The sequence below is a fragment of the Emydura macquarii genome, unplaced genomic scaffold, assembly GCF_026122565.2.
Source record: "Emydura macquarii macquarii isolate MOO-44397 ecotype Brisbane River unplaced genomic scaffold, CSIRO-AGI_Emac_v2 contig_2473, whole genome shotgun sequence".
NCBI classification, from domain to species: Eukaryota; Metazoa; Chordata; order Testudines; family Chelidae; genus Emydura; species Emydura macquarii.
In genome coordinates, this window is record NW_027132610.1 from 39865662 (window position 1) to 39885826 (window position 20165).

Sequence of the window (20165 nt, forward strand, 5' to 3'; positions counted from 1 at the left end):
GCCAGTGTAATCTCTTCTCAATTGGTGTCCTCCCACCCCTCCTGGGAGGACAGCTGATAGCAGAGTAGGGTGGGGTTTCCCGACAGCTGTCTAGCTAACCAGAGTTCTTGGCAGGATGGAGAGGCCATCTCTTCCCATCTGGTCATCCCCTAACCAGTAAGGGCTCTGGGGGAAGGGTGACCTTCACAGCAATACTGCTGACATATGTAGTGGGGAACTCCACAGTATCTACCAAACCTTCCTGGTATCCCATGAGCCTCTCAAATTCAACTCATTTTCTTGCATTTGCCAGAATTTAGGAGGGTCAGCCAGGGAAATAGAAGGCCAATAAAGAGCATGGTAGAAAGAAAGGGGTCCCATATTTAGCCCTGATGTAATTCCATTACCTTCAGTAGAATCACACAAGGGATGTATTTGGCCAGATGTCTTCTTTTTCTTTCTGTAAAAAATATAAAGGTTGGGGTTTTTTGTTTTTTGGGGCTTTTTTTTTTGGGGGGGGGGGGGGAGGGGAGGAAAAGGGGGAATGTTGAGGCCAACATTTTCAAATTTTGACTGCATAAGACTAGACACCTGCATCTACATTTAGAAACCTATATGAGCTTATTTATTATTTAAATATGGATTCAGGTGCATAATTTGTGTCATACAAAAAGGAATATTTGGGCTATTTGTTGAGCAATGTGCTTGGCACTGTACTAGTTGACAGAAATAAGGAATATCCCTGTTCTGAAGGGAAGCTCACATTCTAAAAGAGAGATGCCAGGCAGACAGGACACGCTGGGGAAATCCACACACAGGAGTAAATTTGTTTAAAATGATTGATCCTATAAATGCTCCACTTCGGGGAACCACAAGAAGTGAGTTTTTAAATCATTTGAAGGACAGGTGATGCTTAGGCAAATCAGGTTGAGAAAGTCATTCCTTGTATAAGGGCACCATGGAAAAAGACAGGTGGAAGTGGGAGAAGGAAATAAGAGTGGGAAGGCGGGTGTCAGGGTCAGACTAGAGAGGGGGTGAAAACTACCAATACTTTCTGCATCGTCCTGCTTTGGACACACGAAAAGAACTGCCTGCTTCTGATTTTGAACGAAGAGAGGGTAGAGACAGATGTATATTAAAAATACATACATCTTTCACACACTCTACTGCACCTTGCAATCCCCCTGAACCATACCTTGGAGGAACTGAGGGCTCCCACTTCAGAATTATGCATTAGCATTTTGAGTTGCTCTACAGCAAATGCAAATTATCACTATCCTCCACTCTGAATTAGCACTGCTGTTGATTAAAAGTGTCTCTGCATGTATGTAACGACCATTATCACTGCTGTTCTCTCCGGATGGGACGATGTCTGTATTTGTAAGTGAATAGATAAAGAATTTAAAATGTACTATGTAATCAATAAGAAAGGGTATATAATTGACCACTGTAACATCATGAAGTTGAAGCTGAATTATCAGACTTCCCGGTATCATGAATAAACCTCTCCAGTATTGTCTGTGCTGCCTGATTCTTGAAGAAAGAATCCTTCATGCTTTACACTGTAAAATGCACCTCCTGTCAGTCACAAATTGAATTGCAGTGCTGAATTTCTATGGCATGCATTGTTATACAGGAAGACCAACTGAAGGATCGTACTGGCCTTAAAATCTATGACATTAGAAAAAGACTTCAGAACAGAAAAAAAACACCCATGCAGTAAGGAGCAAAATTACACCATTTAAGGAAAGGGAGCTTAATATCTTACATAGTAAAGATACATACATAGACACACATACAAGGAGAGGAGAAGGAGAAAATATGAAAGAGCAGTGTAGGCTGGAGGCACGGTCTATTCAGGGCAGAGCAACCCTTCCTCAGGCCCAGGCTCCGAGGAGGGCCACAGTACCTTTGTTGAGGGGAATAAGCACCCAGTTTATGAGTTGGTAGCCCCTGGGGCTGGCTTCCCTGGCAATCTGTAGCCCCTTGGCCCTTACATAGGGCAGGGCTGGTAAGGGGACCATGATCCCCAGCCTTCCAACAGGCAGGGTGGGTCAGCAGTCTATTGCCCCCGGCCCTCAGGCAGGGCGGGGCAGGCAAGGGAGTCTTTAGTCCCTGGTTCACAAGCAGGACTGGAAAGTACAAAGGCAGGGCAGGCCGATACAGTCTACAGTCCCCAGCCCTCAAGTTGGGCAGAGCTGGCGAAGAAGTCAATAGCCCCCAGCCCTCAAGCAGGCAGGGCAGGTACAGTAGTCTATAGCCCCTGACCTTACAGTCAGGTGGGGCTGGTGAAGCTCGGGGTCCTCTGGCCAGCCGTGCAGAGGACGCCAAGCACTCCCAGGGTGGTTAGGGACGGGGGGATGGGGATGCAGGCCCACCCAACTCCATTATGTCCCCGCCCAGGGTCCTATCAGTGGCAAAGCATTTTGCCACTGAGTCAGTGGGGATCCAGCCATAACACTCTGACTAAGGCCATGTCCACACTGCAGTGCTAATTCGAATTAGTTTAATTCGATTTTCAGCAGCCAATTTTTAGAGATCGCAGCAGACAGTACACACTACGCTGTTTGTGCCGGTCTCTTGCACTCACACTGGCCAGCCTTAATTCGAATTAGAAAGCAGTGTAATGTGGGTAGATATCCCACAGTGCAACTAGCCATGGTGGCTGTTTGGAAGAATGTCTTTGTCCCAGGATGCAACACTTCCCCTACCCTTCCCCCTCCAAACAAACAGGAAAAGGATTTTTCACGCCCTTTTTTTACTCCCCACATCGCCATTGCTGCAGAGACATGGAGCCAGCTGAACCCTGCACTGTAATTCTGATCATGACAAATACGTGGCTTATCCTGGAGTACTTTAGAAAAAGAGCAAGAAGGTGAAGCAGGTACTACACCTATGCCACCATGGCTACCCTGCTACAGGCCATCGAGCAGAAAAATTCCTGATTGCTGCAGGCTGTAACGTTTCATCTGCAGTCCGTGGACCGCAGGTTCTGGTGCAGGGAAACAAGCACAGACTGGTGGGACCGCATCATTATGTAACTGTGGGATGATCAGTGGCTGCAAAACTTTCTTATGCAAAAGGCAACTTTCCTCGGACTGGGCTCGGAACTGGCACCATCCCTGAAGCACGTGAACACTCGCTTGAGAAAAGCCATGATAGTGGAAAAAAGAGTCGCCATCATGCTCTGGAAGCTGGCAACCCCAACTGTTACCGCTCGGTTGGGAATCAATTTGGAGTTGGTAAATCTACAGTGGGAGCTGCCATAATTCAGGTGTGCAGGGCCATCAATAGACTTCTGTTAAGAAGGCTAGTGACTTTGGGAAGTGTGCAGGACATAGTGGAGGGGTTTGCCATGATGGACTTCCCAAACTGTGGGGGAGAAGGGGCATTGATGGGACACACATCCCCATCTTAGCACCTGCACAGCTGGTGACCGAGTACATAAATCGCAAGGGGTACTATGCCATGGTCCTGCAGGGGCTTGTGGATCACAGCGGTCATTTCACAGACATCAATGTGGGGTGGTCTGGGAAGGTGCATGACGCTCACATATTTTGTAACTCGGGGCTGTTCTGTAAAAGGCAGGTAGGCACTTTCTTCTCTGACCAAAAAATTGACATCGGGGGTGTGGAAATACCCATAGTGATCCTGGGGGATCCTGTTTATCCCTTGCTCCCTTGGCTAATGAAGCCGTACACCGGCCACCTTGACAAGGAGTGTTTTAATAAGAGATTAAGCAGTTGCAGAATGGTTGTAGAATGTGCCTTTGGGCGTTTAAAGGATAGATGGAGGAGTCTCCTCACTAGGCTGGACATGAGTGAGAAGAACGTCCCTTCGGTGATATCTGCTTGTTGTGTTTTTCATAATGTGTGTGAAGGGAAGGGGGAAAGGTTTCCCCCACGGTTGGGCTATGGAGGCAGAAAGACTGGCCACCTCCTATGAGCAGCCAGATGCCAGCAATATGCTGAGAGCTAATGGCGGAGCACTTTGCATTAGGGAAGCTTTGAAAACCAGGTTCTGCAATGAGATGCAGGAGTGATTTCTGTTCAAGTATGTTGTTTGCCTTTGGTGAAACCACCCCAATCCCCCTTTGATATCTGTGCCCGACCAATCCCTTCTGATCAAGAGAATATTTAATAAAAAACGTTTTTGAATGATGCAAAACTTTATTTTTTAACATTCATGTCATGGGGGAAATGGTGGTTGAGGGTTCATTCACTGTCTCCAGGAGTAGGATGGTAGCTTGTTGGGATGGAGGAGAGCACGTACTGCATCCTGGATTACCTCCTCCAAGACCTCATGGTGGGGGGATGAGGTGGAGGGCGGCATAGCCCTTGGTTCAGGAGCATTGTGGAGGGGCTGCAGTGGGACTGTGTCCTACCTCTGCTCCTGAAGGTCCACAAGACGCCGGAGCAGGTCTGACTGGTCCCACAGGAGTTGCAGTATCTCATGCGTGGTGCTGCGATTAGTCTCCTGCATTTGTCTATGAGTGTCTGCGACCCTGTCCGTGCTCTTGGACAAGGTCAGCCTCCATGCTCTTTGCTCTCTCTCTGCAGATGTTGAGGTGTTCATGAGCTCAGAAAACATCTTTTTTTTTTTCCCCTCCTTTTTCTAATCTGAGACAGTCTTTCTGCAGCATTTCTTAAGGGTCGGTACACTGCTGAGGTGTCTACAGAATGAAAGAAAAACAACAAGGGAGCCAGAGTTAGCATAGTGAAGGAAGTGATACAAATGTTATTATTTCAAAATTAAACCATGAAACAATGTAGCTAGCAAATGATTTCCTCTCTCTGCTTGTATTTCAAACCCTTTCAGAGACCAAGTACGGACAGACGGCTTGTTGTGGGTGTGGGGGAAATGCTTAAAAACCAGAAGAAGCCATGATGCTGCCTATCTTGATTGCAGAGAAGATTCCTGCTGTGGAGGAAGGAACAAGGCAACCCTCCCCTGAAAAGTTTTTCTAGGCGAGGGAAGGATAACAGATTACATACATTAAATTTTCCAGGTGATAACTGATAAACATAGTGTTTCTTAACACAGAAATCAAATGAGCCCTGGGTTACCACCCAGTACAGGCAATGAAATGCCTGAAATCTCTCTCGTGTCCCCCACACCCAATGTGGACAGAAATGCTAATAAGAAAGAAAACTCACCAAATGTGCCTTCCACAGTATCATTTGTGCTGTCCTGTGTGCTGGTGGACTGCTCTGGGATCAAGAATAAGTCCTGAGTTTCTGGGAGAATGGACACCCCGCTCTCATGCTCCCTGCTTTCCACAGCTTCCTCCACAGAGTCCTCCTCTTTGTTCATGGACTGTGAACTAGCAGAGGTATCGATGCTGCAGGGAGGCATCATGGTGGGATCGCCCCCCAGAATAGCATGCACCTCATCATACAACCTGCATGTTTTGGGAGAGGAACCGGGGTGGCTGTTAGCTTCCCTGGCTTTCTGATACATCTGGCGCAGCTCCTTGATCTTCACTCTGCACTGCTGAGCGTCCCTCTTTGTCATTTCTCCAGCATGCCCTGGGATATCTTCCCATAAATGTCCAGATTCCTTTTGCTGGCTCTGAGCTGAGCCAGAACTGACCCCTTGCCCCACAGCCCGATGAGGTCTAAGACCTCTGGTCGAGTCCATGCTGGAGCGCATTTGGGCTTTGCAGTAGCCATGCTGAGAACAGTGGAAAGCTCTCTCCATGCTGGCAGCAAGCACAGGAAATGAAGATTCAAATCTTCCCAGGGCTGCTTGAGGGGAGGGGACTTTAAAATGGGGCATTATGGGATACCTTCAGGGGGTCAATTAATTCAAATTAAGTCCTATTGCATCTACGCTGACACTAAATCAAATTAATAAATTCAAATTAGGCACTACACCACTTGTAGAGGTAGTCTCATTAATTCGATTTTACAAGCACCTTAATTCGAATTAACAGTAGCATCAGTGTAGACGCAGGAGTAAGTAATTCAAATTAAGGAACTTTAAATTGACCTAAGCTGCCAGTGTAGACCAGGCCTGACTCAGTCACACTCAGCCACTCTCTGGTCAGCTGTCCCTGGGCTACTTCCTCCCACCCAATCCCCGGGTACCTGCTGCCACTTAGCTCCCTCCAGGTTGCTGGGGGAGGTGGTGAGCGGATGTCCAGCAAGTGGCAGTTCCAGAAACTCCTCAGGGTCATCTGCAGATGGTAGCTCCTCCAGGTCACAGGGCCCCAGAGGTTCTTCCGGTCCATAAGTTTCCATCCATGCTGGTGGGTCCTCCATACCAGGCAGCTCCTCTAGATCAGGGCCAGCCTCAGGGGGTTTCTCTCACCCAGTGAGCTCAGGTCCGCCCCTCCAGTCACTCGGGCCCAGCAATTCAGACAGGCGTTGGAGGCTCTGGTGCGGTTGCACCAAACAGCCACAGGGCCTGGGTCAGGCCTAGGCCACAGCTTCTGGGAAGAGGCATCTGCCTCCAGCAGCAACTTCCCCCTGACTGAGTTGCTTGGCTTGCCTTTTATACTTCCCACCCTGGCCCTGGTTCCACCCCTCTGCTTCTGGGTGGCTTGGCCTGCAGGGCCTGGTTCTGTCCAGTGTGGGCAGAGTGACTCTTCCTCAGGCCCAGGCTCCAAGGAGGGCCACAGCGCCTTGTTACAAGCAGAAAGGGTGAGAAAAGGAATAAATTACAGTAAGTGTCACTAAAAGGTTCAGTACAGTCTTTTGATTAGTTCACAGAGGCAAACTGTTGAAGTCTCCTCTCTCCCTTTTAGTCTTTCATTAGGGCAAGTAAGTCTAACCCCCAAAGATAGCAGGGCTCATCAAAAGATAACGGTGCTCTTCTGGCATGGTAGATGGCAGCTTTATGTCCCACACTGCTATCTCCACAACAAGACTGTAGCATATTGGTATGGTGGACATGAATTTACAGCAAATCCTGCGCTCTGATCTCTTTGAGTGGTGTCCACATTCTTGCTAAATTGTTACTGCTCATCTCCATGAGGTAGACCTTTTAAACACTCAGAAAGATATACAGCAGAACATACCCTGCAGCTTGAACCCTCACCTTTCAGTCAGCCTCTCAAAGCCGCCAGTGTACTAGTCTGTGCGTATCTACCCTTGCTGCATTTAAACTATTTCTTCCTTCTTATTAGTCCTTAAAATTAAATGTATTTTTCCTGGGTGTCAGTTTTCTTTTATCCAACCTATAGAATTCAATAAGGAAGTTTATCCCTGGTGTAGAATTCTGTAGAGTTTTGGGGATTTTTTAAACCAAACTATAGAAAGGGTATAATTTATTAAATATATATGGATTTTAAAGTAATTTGTATAGGGTCCTATTATATTTCTAAAGAACACTATTGGTTATGCCTCTGCTACCTACACTATAAGAGTAAAAACCTGGCCCCACTGCAGTTTGCCATTGATTTCAGTGGGGCCAGCATTTCACTCTAGGATTTTCTCATACGGGAGTTGTACAATGTTTGGTTGTTTAAGAAAATGGTGGTTGTTGATCCACAGAATGTGTATAAAGAAACCTTATTGATAATGGCACTTACTGAATGAAAAAACTAAGTTAACTTCAATATTTTCCAAATCTGTAATGCTGATTCTGTGGCATGTCATTTTTGGGTAAGTTATCTCTACAGTCTCTCTCTGTATGACTTAGGTAGCTCAGTGAGGTGTAGCGCTAGAGTTTTGCCTCTGAAGTGAAATCTAGCGATCTGTACACAGTATTAATGATACTGTAAAGCATGACCTCTGTTGTAAGGTAGTGGAATCTCCGTCTTTAGAAGTTTTTAAGCTGAGGCTTGACAAAGCCCTGGCTGGGATGATATAGCTGAATTTAGTCCATTTGAGTGGTAAAAGTTATTATCTTCGCTCCTTTCTTCTGCCCTCAAATGTTTGAGATGAGGCTGGTGTTTTCTTCATCATGTTTCCACATCCCTTACTTAGACCAATTGTTCAATAACTCTTCCTGTCTACACCCATCTCAATTGCTCAGCCATTCACACTCCAATCACTCAGCCAACTCCTAGCTGAAGAACTTACATGTTTTTTAAAGCAAACAGTATTTCATTTTTGATTTAAGCACATATAAAATAGAATTTTTACAAATATTCTGAAAGTGGGTAAAGTCAACAGATAAAATTGTCAGGGAGTGGTTTTACTAATCATCTTAAAACAGATAGAATTATTCAAAGTAAAGACAGACTTGAATTATAACTAAATAATATGATTTGGAACCACGTCAAACTGGAATGTAGGACTTACAGAGAATTTGTTCCAATGATATGCAGTAAATGAATATTTTAAAAAGACTGAAGTGAACATTTCAAAGGGTAGAACAATAAGAGTCAGTTGAGGTATTAGCTTTTGATTAAAGGTACAGTGTATCATGCTGAAGTGCCTCTTGGTAGGAAGGGGGAGCGTGTTTGTGGCTCTGTTCTTTCATGTATTTCATAAAAGCAGGATTGGGCCAACATGGCTGAGGTTCTTATACAGTATGAGTATACAAGTGAAAATTCCAAGACCTCTGTGGAGATGAGACAGTAGCTGCTGGTGAACATTCATGGTCGGAAATTGCATGAATGCCTAAAATCCTGGCAGAATTTGATAAAACCCATGGATATGACCCATAACAGAAAAATAAGCATGGTCAACCATCTGTAGACTGTCCAATATTACAAAGAATGGCAGACATTTCAACATCTCCTCTGATCAGATCACCCCTCAAATGCTACTCACTGGGGAGGTCAAGCGGACCACTACCAAGTGATCATCACTTCAGCAAATACCATGGATACATCCAGCAATGTAGATCTTACGGTGTCCTTCATGAAGGAATTGGATGCAAATATCAATGCCCTGAAAACAGGGACAGCAGTAGACCTAGATGACATCTGAACTGAGCAGCTAAAAATTTCAGCTCATGTACACGGAAGTGGCTCCTGAGTATGTTTAATAATAATAATAATAATAATAATGTTTAATAGTTTAATGTTTAATGTCTCATCCAGCTCAAGATACTGAAAATCTGGCAACAAGTCAAAGCAGGGGCCCTTTAGAAGCCTGGTAAAGAACCATCTGACTCAGACTTTCTGCCTATCTCATTCTTGTGTGATATTTTTTTTAATTGTTTGAGTGACTACTTGTATATCACCTCATTCTAGTTATTGAACCACTCTTATCAATGAACAGGCTGACTTTTGCCCAGATCATTCTAGTCAGCTTCTGAATTAGACACAATATATAGAAGATGGATATGAAAGGAGATTGATTACAGAGTGGTGTTTGTTGATCTCTCAGCCACTTACGATACAGTCAGTCATTGTGGGCTCCTTTCCAAGGTACTAATGGTAACAAAGAACAACCACTTCACTAAGCTAATACAGATGATACTAGAGAACAGAAGATTCTTCGTGAATGTGTGCTAATTGGAATTGATGGCAATGATAGAAGAATGGCCTCCCATAAAGTAGTGCGTTAACACTTATATTATTCAACATCACACACAAATGAGCAGCCAAGCTATCCTGGCACAAGATGATTTATCTTCTCAGATGATCTGTGTATCACCACACAGCATGAGGAGTTTGTCATATGAGGACTCTGCTGAATGCAATTAACACGCTAGACAAGTACTAGGAAGACAACAAACTGCATGCAAACCCAGCAGAGATGCAAGTCAGTGCATTTCATCTCAGAAACTAAGAGGCCAAACCTGAACTCAACATCAGCTGGCTTGGGATGGAACTTACTTGTTCCATAAATCCTGTATACTTCAGTGTTACACTTGACTGCACATTCTTCTTTCTCTGCATTAAAAACTAAAGCCAAGGTGAGCATACAAAACAACATTCTCAGCAAGCTGATTACATCAAAATGAGGTGCAGACCCATTCACTCTGTGATCAACAGCAATGGTACTTTGCTGCTACTCTGCTGAATATTCCTGTGCAGTATGGGCATGATCCCGCTCATGCAAAGAAGTTTGACCCTGTACTTAATATAGCCCACTGCTATATTACAGGATGCCTTACGACTACTCAAGTCAACAGCCTGTACATCTTTGCAGGTGCTGCTCTACCTGATATATGCCAGGAAGTTGCTAGTGGAGTAGAGCACACAAGGCAATGCACAGATTCAAGACATCAGCTATATGATATAACACTGATGCTGAATCAACTGAAGTCATGTCAAAAGTTTTCTTGCCGCTGTTAAATCCCTAATGTTGTCACCCAAACAGACAATGGTTCAGTTATGGAAAATGAGTAGAGAACAACCTGTAGCCTGTGCACTCTAGCTCTCACCAGTCGAGCGCCTTCCTTCTGGTGTAGATCAACCCTGGATCAACCATTGTCTTAATCTATTCCACACTGGAGTTGGCCAGTCTAGAGACATGATAAACAAGTGGGGTTACATCACTGGCCCCAATACCTGGCTCTGCAGCAGACAGCTTCAAAATATGAAGCATCTCCTGCAACTGCAGCTGCTTGAGTGAGACTAGTCTTCTTCTAGTGATCTGGCAGAGTACAATGATCGAGCAATGCCCATGTACAGATATGGTGGGAAACAATATGGGGATACAACAAGAAGTGCTGCTAGGGTCAGAATCTGATTACTAAAATAGATAGGCCAGGTTCTCTGCTGTGGAGAGAGATCCACAAAACACAGAAGGGCAGATAGTCAGGGAGTTAGGTATGCCTCCCTGATTCTCTGCCCAGCACCACACCAACCCAGCATAGATAAGAGCAGCCTGAAGCTACTCTGTCCTATGCAAGCTGGCAAGAGTCCCCAAGGGACTGTCTGCCAGCTGGGGATAGCCACCCTGGTCACACCCGAACATACTCTTACCAAACCTAATCCTGTGCAAGGAGTTGCATGGGATGATGCAGGAATTGACCACACCAGCTCTGCATCCAGGAAGGAATCCTCAACTGGGGTGATATAAGTTGTTTCTATTACCCATAAGGTTTTTGTTACTCTCTAGTAGTTGCTAGATAAGAGTCTGTCTCTGTGCAGTTTTCTAGCTGTATTAGCCCCATGATTGAGGTAATATATCTTATTGGACCAACTTCTGTTGATAGAGACACACTTTCAAGCATACACAGACCTCTTCTTCAGGTCTGGGAAACGTACTCAAGTCTGGTCTGCACTACCGACCTATATTGGTATAACTACGTCACTCAGGGGTGTGAAAAATCCACAACCCTGAGCGACATAGTTTTACCGATCTAATCCTCTCTGTAGACAGGGCTACGTCGGTGGGAGAGCTTCTCCTGCCAACATAGCTAACGCCTCTCAGGAAAGTGAATTTTAATTTAGAACATCTTCATTAAAGCACTACAGCAGCACAGCTGTTGCTGATGCAGCATTTTAAGTGAAGACTTGCCCTCAGAGTGTCACAACTAAACACAAGGTGGAACAGACGGATTAGCAGAAGTAGTTAGAGCTAAATTCAGAGTGTAAATTGTGAAATGGTCCATTAAATAGTTCCTTGAAATATGTGCTGAGTACATTTCCCACACCCAAAGTAGACCTTTGTGTAAGCTTGAAAGAATGTCTCTCTCCAACAGAAGTTGGTCCAATAAAAGATATTATCTCACCCACCAACTCTCTTTCACAGATATGATCCGTCCATCAGAGTTACTTTAATGATGGTAATATCCCTTTTGCATGTTTCATGGGCTGAGTATTGTTACTCAATATCCTGTTGTGGTAGTTCTGTTGATGGAGTTCTAGAATGAACCAAAACATTCCAAGTCTCCTGCTTTTGTAACTTAATAAAGCAGGTACCATATTTCTCTTGTGTCTTCTCCTGAATATTATTAACAATTATTCCAACACATAGTGATCTGCAGGGCTAACCAAGCAACATTTCATCGTTATTTTTTTTTTAAAGGAACCACAAAATTTTAAAATGGCAAAATTTTACCAACAATAGAAATGTCTAGTTTAGTTTTTGAAAAGAAACAAAACTGTGTTTAAAATTATAGATATGTGGAATAAGGTTTTTCTATTTATACAGATAAAACCATTATGGGCCCAATTACGTAGCTCAGATCAGTGAGCACTTACTCATGAAAAGTGGGATTTCTAGTTTGAGTCAGTGTTCCCCAAAATGAGTCAGGGTTGCACAGTGTGGCTCTGCATGATCATCATTCATATGATCTTTACAAGACTTAATTATATGACAAACAGAAATATTATGTTCCCCACAGCTAGCTTTCTACTTTTTGCACCTTTGATTTCAAATCAATTGATATACCTAGAGGCAGGTCTTAGAGGCAATGTAATGGGGGAAAAAGGTAAGTACATATTATGTGAGCTCAGATATTGCTAGATCCTGCAACCTTTTCATGCAAGTAGTTTTTACTTCTGTTGTAGTCAAGGGGACTACTTGTCTGCCTAAAAGATGTAGAATCAGCCCCTTTATTCTGTGAAATAGATGAAGGATTAAAAAGTAGAGGAAAACTGGTATCTATGTCAGTGCCCACTATGAGAGATGAGTGGCTTTAGGGAAAACCAGGATCTGAAATCCATCCTTAAGAATATCAAATTCATTTTTAAAATGAATCATTAGTTTGTTTAAATGATCCTCTTAGAAAAGTTTAATTAAAACATTTTAAGTATTTTGAGCTATAGTAGAACCCTGTTTATCCGATCTAATTGCCAGTGCCAGGTCTGATAATCAGGAAAATGGGCAAAGAGCGGTCTATCCGTTATTTTAAGATGTGGAGTTGCTTTTAAACTAGCTGCTTCCTCCCAGAGAAGTGTTAAAACATAGACCCCTTCTTTATTTACAGTGTACATGAACCGTTACTTCTAGTAAAGAGGACCAGTTGTTAAAAATGCATAAATGATAATCACAAGGAACTCCGCTTGTTGCAGTTTAAAGTGATCGTTTCTGCATTTTTAAAAACTGGTCCTCTTTTCTAGAAGTAATGGGTCATGTATTCTGTAAATAAAGAAGAGGGCTATGTTTTAATGCTTTGTAATGATCCTGTTTGTACGCTGGTTGTTCCATTAATATGGAGAGCCAGATAATGGAGGTTCAGATAAACGGAGTTCTACTGTATTTGCCTCAAAAGTAAACTTCCTTCCAGTTTTGGCAGTTATTTCTTCATAATGCAAATATTTGTCTAATGCTGAATGTCTTCCTTTCAGAAATTAATATTTAATCACACTAAGGCTTTGCTTAGTGTTCATTATGATCTGCAACACTTAATCTTTAATCTATTCTTAATAACCACCAAGACATGTCATGTTATTAGACCATAACTCTCACACTGTCAGTCTTATTGCAAAACAGCCTGAAAACTAAGCAATATTTCCTGGGCACTTGTATACTCATCCAAAGATAGATAATGTATAAGCATCTGATGTTAGTGCCTTAGAAATGTACATTGCCTCATGCTGTTTTACCAGTTGCAGAATGCAACACATTTTCTTTTTCTCAAATTACTTGAATGTCCCTGGACAGATCACAATGCGCAGTACCTGCAACACTTTTATGGCCTTAGGCTGTATATTATACATGGAGCTGCTTCTGTCATCTCAGTGAGAACATGTTTATGTTCAATAAATTCTGTCTTCAGTGTACCAGAACCTAGAGCACAGGTTAAAAAGCTTCAACTATCCATCCTACTATTGGTATTACTCAGTATATTGTATATTTCTTAAGATTAACGAAGAGTTTAGGGTTTGATTAAAAAAGAGTTAGGCCTAATTAATATTAATTATCCGCATCTTCTTTGGAGGAGATCAGGAAAGGCTGTATACATAGCTGAAATGGGGGAAGTAATGTATTATGATCAAGTGCAACAGCTTAATTCAGTGAATAACGTTTTCACAGTTGGAATTTCATAGAATTGTGGTGTCACCTTTTGTTGTCAGTCACTGTTCTCTCAAGGTAAGTCACATTGTTCCATAAACACTGTTAAATGGATTCTCTTGATAGCCCAACAATGCACTCTTTGGCTCACCTCAAACACATCTCTGTTCCTACATGAGAACCATGTATCTAGTTTACGATACCCAGTCTTAAATCTGCTGAGATTATTGCTCGGTCCCCTTTGTACAAGATGCTATGTTACAGCCACATCTAGTTCCCATCTGTAAATTAACACTGACTTTCTCATAGTTAGTGCTAGTTAGTTACAGTATATGTAATCAATTTAAATCTTTTTTAAAAGGCTGCCTCTTTATACATAAGTGCTATTTCTAAAGGGGAAGGATAAGAACATATCCTGAACTTATCGCACTGACCTGGATAAACACTTACTGGCATAGGGCATGATGCTTCTGATATTTGTTTTGAAGAAGTTGGAAAAGAAATGGGAAACTCAGATGTTGCAAGTAACTTGTAGGCTTTGTTTCAGCTGTCTTCAGTTTTGCAACTAAGGCCTGATCTACAGTTCCCTTCAAATTCGGAAGCAGAGTAGTTTGCTGCCATCAGTAAAGACGTACCGTAAGTGAGTAACCGAGCTACGAGAGTAGAGTACTTTTCTCTTTAGTATTTAACATGATTTCAAAAGTTAAACATTTCAGGCTGTCATTTGTCATGTAGTCAGTGCGGGCACCTCTTTTGCTGATCTTAATTCCCTTTGGCTATTGTCTACTTGAGTAGGCTAGCTCAGCAGCTTCTCCCTGGTGCTACTGTGAAAATGGGAGGCCTGTCTGTGATATGAATTAAAAAATCCAAGGAGTTACAGCTGTACTTGTGATAACTATAGACTAAAACAACTAATTCAGATCATTCACAGAGACTCTATGTGAGGAGAAGGCTGAAATGTGGCTGAAATATTCCCACTCCTACAACATGCCTAAAATGTCCTAGCAAAGCCATTAGATATACCAAATTGTAGTAACAGAGCATATAAGCATTTGCTTCCATGTACTCCTATTGTCACAACCAATGAGCAGAGACACATGTACATAGGTGACCTAGAGCAAAGCAAAATTGATTTGTGTGCAAAAGAAAGCATAAGATTCAGGGGTCAGGTTCTGACCTCTATTATCGACATACAATTTCCCATCATTGTATGTTGGTAACTGTGGGCAGAGTTTAGCCCTTAGACAGCAATGGGAAAATGAAGAGGAAGCAGCTTAAGAAAAATATGATGTGTCAGCAGGAGAAAAGCAACTCTGGGACATGGGTAGCACAACGCCTCAGTCTGTAACTGGCATGTGCTTCATTTATAGCTGTGTGTAGTGTTGAAAGTGAAATTAAACTAGTGCATTTTTGCCTTTCCAGTATGTTTGCTTGTTAGCAATTTTCTACCAAAATTGCAGAACTGTTTGCTGCATGTCTAAGGAGAGGATTTCCTTTGTCAAAATGGTGAGCCTCTGTCAGTCTTCTAAGTCATTTACTTTTATATAATTTTTATATAGTTCCACTTGAAGTTTAAAAGTTCATTTCATGTAAAAGGCTAAATCTGTTCCTGATATAACTCCACTGAAGTCATTTTCTCAAAGTGTTCAAAAATGTATCTTACCAGTGATGTTACAGAAAGTAGGTAAGTTATACCAGAAACCAGCAGGGAGTTAGTTTGTGACTGGAAATCAGCGAAGAAGTTCACCCCGTGCGGAGGGCCAGCACAAGGCTTATGCTGCACTTAAGTCCCATTGAAATCCTATTTTGAGAACTTAAGCGGTGTATAGGCCTTATATGATCCTTTGCCTGCAATCACAAGTGTTTGAAAGTATTTTGCACTAATATTCCCTTATAGACTGCAGTTAATGATACCCGCCCTCCTTTGTAAAAACCTTTGAAAGTTCATAGAGTTACTCTACGTATATACCCATGGGCTGGGATTCTGTGCTGTGCTTCCTGGAGGCCAGTGGTGGTTGACATTCTTTCACCATCCCCATTTTGAGCTTTTTTCCCTGGCACAATGGTGTGCAAATGGGGGCGGGGGTAGCAAAGAAATGTCAGCCTTTTGCCCTTTTAAAAAACAAACATACAAATATCACTTCTCATAGCAGGCTTACTAACACCCCATTGCCACCCTTACCTCTGCACTGCCGCTGGCAGTGGCGCTGCTGGCAGTGTTACTGCCCTCAAAGCTGGGCGGCTAGAGAGCAGCAGCTGCTGGCCCGGGCATTCATGTTGTTTGTAGTGAGGGAGGACTTTTTTTTTAAATTCCCACAATACCCACTCCTACCCAGTCCCACATTGTTTGTTGAATTTTTATCCCACTCCCACTATTATGGCAGTAGGTCTTGTGGGCAGGGGAGGGAGTGCGACAAATTCTGTGAATAGTAAGGAGGGACGTGATTGGAAGAGTTTGTGCACCACTGCCCTAGCATCAGTGAGAACAGTCAGAGTTGTTCTATTTTATCGTCTTCTCTTGTCCAGGACTGCCTATGGGCTACTCATCTGTGTTCAGTATGGAGAATTCCCCGCCTAACCATGGCATGCCCTTGTATTGGAGTTATGAGGGGACTGTACAGTGACTGCACTGGGGGAATTTTCCCCCAGGTGGCTGTGGGATTTTTATGTCCCTTTGTTGGTCAACACTCTGTGTTTGCACAGGGACATAGAGAGGCCATAGTGGAAGCTAGAATTTCACTTATATCAGAAGTTCCAGAGGGGTAACTGTGTTAGTCTGTATACAGCAAAAATGAGAATCCTGTAGCACTTTAAAGACTAATAAATTTAATTTCTGCAGACATAAGCTTTCATGGGCTGCAACCCACTTCATCAGATGCAAGAAATAGAAATCAGAAGGGGGTATATATATACATCCAAGGGTAAGGAACAACAATGGGGAGGGTAGGTGTTAGCAAAGTCCATTCAGTTAGAGTAGATGAGGCCTATTCACAACCATTGATTAGGAGGTGAGAATGTGTAAACAGTGACAATTACTTCTTGTAATGAGATAACCATTCCAAGTCTCTATTCAGACCCAGTTTGATTGTGTCAAGTTTGCATATGAGTTCCAGCTCTGCAGTTTCTCGCTGAAGTCTGTTTTTGAAGTTTTTTTGTAGAAGTATGGCAACTTTCAAATCAGCTACAGAGTGTCTTGGGAGATTGAAGTGTTCTCCTACTGGTTTATGGATGTTACCATTTTTTATGTCTGATTGATTTGTGTCCATTTATTCCTTTGTGTAGTGACAGTCCGGTTTGGCCAATGTACATGGCAGAGGGGCATTGCTGGCACATGATGGCATATATTACATTAGTAGATGTGCAGGTGAATGAGCTCCTTATGGTGTGGCTGATGTGGTTAGGACCTGGGATGGTGTCACTAGAGTCAATGTGCGGGCAGAGCTGGCAATGGGGTTTGTTGCAGGGGTATGTTCCTGGGTTAGTATTCTTTTTGTATGGTGTACGGTTGCTGGTGAGTATTTGCTTCAGGCTGGGGGGCTGTCTGTAAGCAAGGACAGGTCTGCCTCCCACGGCTTGAGCGAGTGAGGGATCATCTCCTAGCAGATGCCTGCAGATGCTTATGCCTGCAGAAATTAAATTTGTTAGTCTTTAAAGTGCTACAGGACTCTCGTTGTTTTTACTTATATCAGACTCTATCCCAGATGGAAAGAATGAAAAGGGGATAAGAGGGTGTGGATTAAAAATGTCAAAGGGAAAGGAAAGCAAGAACAGAATGACACAACTTTAAGATTAGTAAACTTTATATTTAATTCAAGCCTCTACATTTCTTGTATCTTCCTGGCAGAAAAGTGGGAATTTAAAAGAAAGGAAGAAAAAAAATGAGGATTAAATTGATAAAATCCACAAACGTCCCCTTTTTTCAGTCCTCTGCCATCATGAATAGCTGACAGCATCTCTGTTATCATCTGGCTTGATAATATTTCTCAATTTTTGAAAATGAAGTTGGTCTAGTCATGTTGCTCTTTGTATATGGAAAAAATACTAACAAACTATATTCCTTCTTCAAGCACACTGCTGTTTAGAAAAATGCTGGCCAAATTTTCCATTGATCATGCACAGGATGCATCAGTTAGGACCCCAAAACTTGCTATGTTTTTTTAAAACTTGCTACATGAACAAGCCAGCAATTTGTGGTTATGTGTAACACAGTCAAGACTCTGCTTTGAATTTCCTATACTTTTAATTATTAGATAGAAGGGCGTTTTTTAATTGATAAAACAGTGTTTGGTCTTTGTTTTGCTCAGAAATTGTTTGTAACCATGTTTATTTCAATTAAGTGTCACTATCCAGTACTTTGTCTGTTTTTTATGATTTCTCTCGTAATTTGTAACATTTTGTTATAGCTCAGCATGGCACATTTGTAATGTAATAAATTGTGTCCTGCGGTATTCACCTTAATTACTTTATAATCTTTTTAACTTACAGTGACACATCAGATCAAGTACACCATATTAAACAAACTGTATTCTACTGTGGTTCAGATTTTCTGACTGCACTTCTTGAAGCCAGGATGGTCTGAAAGCTTCTGCTTTGTAAATGGTAATAACGCTGGCCATGATAACGAATGCTGCAGTAAATAAATGCTGTACAGTCAGGTGCTGGCTCCTCAGTGGCGGGAAGCCACCTGGACAAGATTTGCAGGAGGGCAAGGTGCCAGCAGCCACCCTCTTTCACTAGGTGCATTGAACGAGCCAGTGCAAACTAGAAGGTCAGCAAGGCTTTGACCAGGGCAGCCAAGAGATGTATTATTTAAACCTTCTTGTGAACAGCCTTGACTATAGTGGGACTTGGACCTTGGAGCCCCCTACTCAAGGCTAAACGCCTGAAGGAGGTGATGTCAGGAATGATCTAGTTATCATTTAGTCCTGCCTTACGTGCAGGGGACTGGACCAGAGGACCTATTGAGGTCCCTTCCAATCGTACACCTCTTTGATTCTAGGGCATGAACAATGCTTGTCCTTACCTGGGGGGGAGGAACCTTTGTATTGGGTGCAGGAGCCCACATAGGTGCAAGGGGGTAACATCCATCTCCACTGCGCACACCATAGTGACTCAGTCTGAAAAAGGGTCATTTAAATGCAAACAGCTATCTTAATGCAATGGTCTGGCTGAGCTTTTAATTGCACAAAGCTCAAAGTACCAAGTTACATAATTTACAGGTACGAAGACAGAGGAGTATAGCAGGACAAAACATAACAGGATGGTGTAAGTCAGTGGTTCCCAACCCATGGCCCATGGGCCAAAATTAACCCCCGGGGTCTTTCAAAGTGGCCACCACTCCCCTTCTGCTGTCTGCAGAAGGGAGCCGCTCCCTAAGGACCCAGACAGAGCACCTTGCCGTGGGGCTATAAGATCAGTGCAGGCTCCTTGCTGCAGCCAAGGGGATGGGAGATCAGTGCTCCCCTGCCCCTGGCTGTATAGGGAGTACGGCAAAGCACTCCACCTGGGTCCATAGGCACTGGGGTCCCTGCTGGAGCCAGAGGGAGGAGAGCACGGATCTCCCATTCCCCTTGCTGCAGAAGGGAGCCACTGCCTACTGCAGGTGGAGTGCACGGGGTTACAGGACATGGGCAGTTTCTCTGCGGCAGTCAGGGGGATGGGAGATCTCCTAGCTGAACTCCTTCTGTCTGGCTGCACTGTGGGGGAGGGGCAGAGGAACCAGGCCCTGCCATGCTTGAGGAGGAGCAGGGCTCTAAAAGTCAGTGCCTTCCAATTTGGCCTGCACTTTGCAGGCCACCCACCCTGACTTAGCTGCCAGGCCATGTGCTTCAGTGTGTAGGGACAGTCACTCATCTACACTAGTGCTTCGTCTGTGAGGATGTGACATACTGTGAGTAATTTGTAGGTCTAAAATAGTGAATGTAAAAATGAGCACAGTAGCATCAAAATGTTTCCTTTAAATATGTAGTGATCTGTAGTCCTGAATGGTGTATACGGCAATACATTTTGTATGTGTTGATAGACTGGTGGCTCTTCAGAGGTGTAAAAATGGTATTTGTGGCCCTGGAGCCAAAAAGGTTGGGAAACACTAGTGGAAGTTATGTCTCTGCCACACACAGGACCTGATTCTTCTCTCTCACAGGTTTGACAGTGGTGTAACTGCACTACCTTCAAGCTGAGTTACTCATGATTCATGCTGGTGGAAGTGTGATCGGGGGAGGGCCACATACATTAACTGCCACCTTCTTCCATGGGCTCCATGCATAAATTACATCCAATTTATAATCTTACACCCATATAACAATGTAACGTGCCACCTTTCACATGATGTATGAACTTGCCCCATATGTCCCAGCAGTTTGTGGTGTTGAGGAA